Raw genomic sequence first — 6,616 nt, 5'->3', positions numbered from 1 at the left:
TGTCCTTTTGCTATCTCTCACACATTGACAAGGAGCAGGCTGTGGAGTGTCATTGAGAAAGTGGGGAGATGGTTATGTCATGCTCCAACCATTTTCTTTACATTAGAAGAGATAAGAGCCAGCTCCTTACTTTTACCAGGCAAGACAAGCTGACATTGGTGTTTATTTGATTATTTTAATTGTTTTTAGCTCTTAATCTCTCTCTCTCTCTCTCTCTCTCTCTCTCTCTCTCTCTCTCTCTCTCTCTCTCTCTCTCTCTCTCTCTCATCTCCTAACCCTTTTTATATCTGGATCCCCTTTCTACACAATGGCCACAACAAGGCCCAAACGTTCCTGTATTTCTGCCTGTGCTCTTGGGGTCCCTCAGCTTATCTAGGCCAAGTCTGATTTCAGTGTGAGTTCCCCTCTTCCCTGAGACCTCCCTAATCTGCCTCAGCTCTGTGGAGATGACTCCTTCACCCCAATTTTCAGCACTGTGATTAACAGTATTAGTGGCTCTGTGCTGTTGTCTTCCAGCTCTGAAGCCAAGATGCAAGAGGTGGTAGGGCCTGGTGTTACCGCCCACCCCATTCCTCCTTTGCCAATTGGATGGCTGTTCATAGCTCCAATGGTGCTAATCGTAGAGGCATTCACCAAGGGAAAGGGTGGACTTGCCCCTTCCTGCATGTCTGCTGTTCTTATCAATGCTGCGCAGGCAGAGGTAACTTTAAACCTCCCCCTGCTTTTTCCATTTCCATTGCTGGGACCACCTGAGAGGTACCAGTATCCAAGCTGTGCTCTTCCTCCGAGATCAGGTCTCTAGAGCACCTCTTTGCAGCTACAGATGAGAGTTGTGTCCGGGCAATGCCTCCTACTCTGGCCTGAGCCTCAGCTCCAGGATTTCTTTGTCTACATACAGGCAGCAGGGCCAGACCAGGTTCCTGCTGCTCATACGTGTGGTGCCAAGTTCCACGGGGCTCCCCTCTGCTCTCCTGAAGTTCTCAGGATCCGGTAATGCTTTCATCCCCAAGGCCTGGCTAGTACAGCTACTGCTTGTGCAGTTTCCCTCTTTTCTAGTTTTCCAACACCTTTAGAGCCAAACCTCCAGTTTGCCTTTTTTACATGGCAACATCCTAGTAATACTTCTTTTTCTCCGAGTTGGAGTCTGATAGATTTACGTTCACAGCCATTTCCTATGAAATACGCACAGTGGCAGGGGCAGTCAGCTGTGCTGGATTATCATGTTACTCCTAGACACATCTAAGAAATCAACAGAAATTAGTTTGTTGAGGAAGTAGAACATTTGTAACCAGAAGGAAGAGGGGACGGTGACAAGAACAAGGTTTTAGAGGAACAGGAACAGGTATGGGCTTACATTCAAGTTCTGTTGCTTTGGGAGTCCTGTCTTCTTAGCTCTAGAGAGGAGCACTCACTTCTGTCTCGGTGTATGTGGGTTTGAAAGAAGAAAACAGGGGGTGCACATTGTGCAAGGCTGTGTGGTGTGTACGGATGAGGATCCTAACAAGGTGGTTTCCCTTCCCTCTGTCTGCTCAGTCTGAATTTTTGGTAGTTCTTATGCTCAATGGGGCATAATCGTCCCTAGGTAATTCTTTGCCCTTTTAGCTATTTATAGTGGAAAAAGTGAGTACCCTTAACTAAAGAGCTAGATTAAGAATCAGGATTAAGGGAACATGAGTTGCCATGGTAACCATCCTTATACTCTCCTTTATGATTGTGACCACACTCACACACACTCACTTGTGCTTCGACTCTTTCTAATTTAATTCATTTTCTTCTCTTTGACATGAACTTTGTTATTGAGTCTCGTACCTCAAGGCTGGGGCTCTGTCAATAAAATGCTTATTGTGCAAGCATCAGAACCCGAGTTTGGATTCCTGACATCCACAACCGCTGGAGTTTGCTAGTTGATCAACCGCCCTGGTAGGATCAGAGAAGTCCATATTCAGAGAGAGACCCTTGAAGAGCACACATGCATGAACACAGCTCATATCCACACACATAAACCACACGTGCATGTGCATGCACATAGGTGCACATGCATGCACACATACATGTAAGATAAGGTACAAACTGAGCATTGTATTCATTTCATCCCTGCACCTTTGTATTCTAGAGCAACCATAGGACACAGTGTCTTTATCCATCTCACTTGCTATACATTTCTCTCCTCTTGAACAATGCTAGGCTTCTATCTGTAATTATTACATTTTCTTGGAAATACATCTCATTGTCACCTGCTGGCCAATGAGTGGACGGCTTGTAGACAGGAATTCATTCCCCATCTGGCCAGTGTTATGAAAAAAATAACACACTATGACCTGCTTGTTTGGAGACTGAAGACCATGTAGCTTTACCTAGCAACAAAAGCTGTGTACAGTCGTCACGATGGTTTTTGCTAGGATATGTCTAGTAGCACTTGGCAATACCTCTAATTACACAGTCTGGAACAGTTTTCCTGATCTCCATTTTTGCCCACGTCTTCTCTGCTGTGAGCTGCCTCTCTCCATCACCTCCCAAGGCTGTGCTGTGCGTCTCCTGTCCTTGGTTTTACTTCCCAACTCAGCTCTTGCTTTGAGGCAACAGCTCATCAGCAGGCTTGGCAGTGCAGATAGAACACCTAAGGGGATCTTCCTGCTGACACCCTTGTGCCTCTGGGGTGCTTCCACGTTTGTGTGTATGTAGGACAATATGGAAGGAGGAGGTGAAGATCTGGGGGTTCCATAAAGGAGTTGTGGAGGATGCCAGTGACCTAGGCAGGAATTTTGCAGTTACTTACTGTGCTAAGTGGAGACCCTTGGTGGCTGGTTATGTCACAAAAACTCCTCCTCTGACCCCATTATCCGACTTTTTAAAGAATTCTTCAACATAAAGGATCTTTGGTAACTCTAGATCTTGACTGTGGTCATCGGTAGCATCTCCGGCCATATTGTCCAGAATCCCTTCCCCCTCCCGGGCTCCCTTAAGCCCAGGTGCAGGGACTGTCTAAACCTTGGACTGACCTCAATCAATGTGTTTTCCAACAGAAGTTTGTTTTAAATTTTATAATTTTGATAGTAATGACTTTACTTCCTCTTAATCATACTCTTGTAAAAGAAACACAGCAAACCTAAGCTATGATGTCCACAGGGTTAGGGGATAAAGGAAGGAGACTTCATCCCCACAACCAAGGTTTCTGTCTGCATTGCTGGTTGTTTTAAATTTGGTAATCCATAAAACTGCCTTTGCCCCTGAGACCAGTTCCATGACATTTTGTACAGGAAGATTTGTCTCCATCCCAGGATCCTGAATCATTATGGGAAAGAACACCTGTCATAAACTTAACCTGGCCCTGCTTGTATCCCCTAGAGCAGTGGGCTCTCAGCCTTCCTAATGTCCTGACCTTTCAAGACAGTTACTCGTGTTGAGTTTTGTTGCTGCTTTATAACTGTAATTTTGCTAATTATGCATCAGAATGTAAATATCTGATACACAGGATATCTGATATGTGACCCCAAAGGAGTGGTGACCCACAGGTTGAGAACCACTGCTCTAGAGAATTTTAGAAACTGGAGCAAATGTGTTGCTTCTGTTTTACATATTTTCTTTACATACATTGCTAAAAGCACCAGATTTTATATTTTTGTTAAACAAACAAACAAACCAAGAACATGACAGAAGAAATTGCACTCTGTGCCCTGTCAGACTCCTTTATTACTGCCCCTCCTTTTCTTGGACTTCCGATGATTTCTCTCATCCTTTTTCTTTGTTTTTAGGGATTTCCTTTAGTGGCACTTTGATGCCATTGCATGATTGGGGGAAATGAGAACATCTTTAATTTCGATTACTGGGTTGACAAATCTACCCACTTCAAAATGTTCCACCTCCTTCTGCCTTTCTTGGGGAAACATGCTACCATCCAGTGTCCCCCAACAAACAAGACACCATTTTTTTTCTGATCTTTTTTCTTTAGTTGTAGAAATCGGGCATTTAGTGATGCTGAGGTGTGTGTTCTTTGGCTTTCTTTCAGTTTAGATTTGCTGAGAACATTTTTGGTAGCTTTTTAAATACTTTAAATTCACCCATTTCTCCTCTACTGTAGGGCTCCGATAATGTGCTGGGTCCCTGGTATTCTGCTTAACTTGCCCTCAGAGTTGTTCAGATAGGATAACTACTAAGACCAGTCTCCAACACAATGACCCCTCTGTCATCCCCGTTTTACTACTGACTGATCCAGTGACATTTAACTTAATCATCTTATTGTACAGGTCTAAAATTTTTATTTGTAACCGTCCATGTTTCTGTTGAGATCTTCTGGCTTTCCATTCATTGCTATAGTATTCAGCCTTTATTGTACAGCATTTGACTAACATTGTATCTTTTTCGGATTATATCTACTTTATTATTTCAGTATTGACTTGTCTTCAATATTCAGTTGATTGTCTTTTCCCACATGAAATGAGATTGTTCTTCATAGGCTGGAAACTTCTAGACCGTGTCCTGGACATTTGGAGCATTATACTGCATTAGTTACATGCGGCTGTATTACAAGTTACCTCAGCTATCAGCTGCTTTAAACAAACATTTGTTGTCCCACAGTTTCTTCAGTTCTATACAATCAATGTGTTGGTAGGTGGTTTTAGTCTGAAGATTCCTTCTGGAAAGATCGGCATTCAAGCTCCTTCGGTGGCATTCTTCGTGTTGAACTAAGCACCTCAGAAGCTCTTCCCGTTCATTTTGTGATGTGATCTTCTCTCAGATGGAAGCTCACTTACCACTGCTCAGGTCAGGAGAGACACGTGCAACACTAAAGACGCTGAGAGTCAAAAGCCACAAGAGAAAGAGAATTAACCAGTTAATATGGCAGCTGTCAGGATGTTTGTAATCTACTCAGGAAAGTAAGGTCAGGTTTATCACAGTCTGTTTGTAAAACCTAAGTCAGATACACCTTCTGTTCTTAGAGAACGGGCTGTGCACAGGCTGGAAAGCTTGTGTGTGGGGATTACATAAAGCTGTCCTAGAAATGTGCCAACTGATAGGAACAACTCAAATACCTACCACTGGGTGGTTGAGTAAAGAAAAATGGGGCCCATACTTTGCACAGAATATTATTCAGCTTTAAATGGTCTTGAAGACATCAGGAAACTAAAATATGTTAGAGAGAGAAAGACACATAGGATATGATTTCAGTTTATGAGACACCCGGAGTATTCCAAGACACAAAGACAAAAAAGAATGGCATTGAGAGGAGTCCATTTTTAGTGAATGGGGGTTGCATTGGAGAAGATGCAAACGTTCTAGAAATGACTGCTAGTGCAACACAACCAAACGCTTGAAATAGTAAAGTTTATGCACATCTTCAATCATAATTTTAAGAAAAGGATGAAGAGGAAGAAAGAAGTAGGTGGGAAGGAAGGATATGAGGTCATTTGACAAACTGTTAAGAGCACAGTATGATCCCAAGTCTTGCTCTGTCTATTCTGGTCTTGGGTGCTTTAGAAGAAGGGGGTTGCCTTGAAGACAAATCCACACCACAGACAAACAGGTGGCCCAAAGTTGTACAGAAATCGCATGAAGAAACAACAGTCACAAAGACAGGAATCCTCAATGAGGTTGACCTGAGTTCTTGAGGAACAATCATTTTGCCAGGAGGCAGAGCAGAGGGCCTGGGGAAGATGCGTGTGGATGAGGTTGAGGTGGTTCACTTGTGCCGAGGCTATAGAGACCCTCGTGGAGCCTAAGCAGTTTAAGCCCAAGGTGCCAACCGGTCCCAGCAGCAAGCTTTACCAACTTCCTTCTGCTGATTACCCCAAGCTTGGGAAGTGAATTCATGGCCACAATGGCAAGGGTTGAACGTTCTGCCAACCAAGGGCAGAGACCCAAACCAAGGCAGGGACTGCGGCTTTAGCCCAGGCCCAGGTTTCTGCTCCTGCTTCAGTTTGGTCTTCCAAAGGTGTCCAAGTTTCTGTGAAGGCCCACGGGAAAGGCCTCAGTCTATCAGTGTAAAGACAGAGAGACTGGCACAATCTCTGCTTTTACACACTATATATAGCACTATTTGCTGATTGCTGGTGTCTGGTGCTGTTTTCTTACAAATAAACTTGAGGACATATCCAAAAACACATAAAACAAACAAACAGAAACCAAAAAAAAAAAAAAAAAAACCAGAAAAGCTTCAAGCCTGGTTGAAAGCGTATTAATGTTTTCAGCAGACATTTGATATGCATTTGTGTGGAAAGTTCCAGTTTCCGTTGTTAGTTATAAGTTTTAAAGCCTAAACTGGGCTCCACCCAAACGTCATCCAGTAGTCGGCATGAGACATACTTGTCCACCCCACAGCATACTTTAAAGTTCAGCTCCAAATGTGCTCACCTTGGACACAAGCCTAGAAATTCAGCGTTTGAAGGAGTTCTTTTCTCAAGGATTTCCCTTTCTAGAGCTCTCTGGAATGTGACTAGCCTTGCTTTCTTCAGTATACTAAGAAAAGCTTATCCCCCATGGCCCTCATCTCTAGATCCCAGTTATAAGACAGCAATAAAGCAGTAAATGGGACCCTAACCTCCCACCTTTTCATACATACTTTTATTAATTTTTGAGAACTTTATATGAAGTATTTTGATGATATTCATTCTACCTCCTC

This window comes from Micromys minutus (assembly GCF_963924665.1).
Source record: "Micromys minutus genome assembly, chromosome: 9".
NCBI classification, from domain to species: Eukaryota; Metazoa; Chordata; class Mammalia; order Rodentia; family Muridae; genus Micromys; species Micromys minutus.
Note: the sequence above shows the minus strand (reverse complement) of the source record.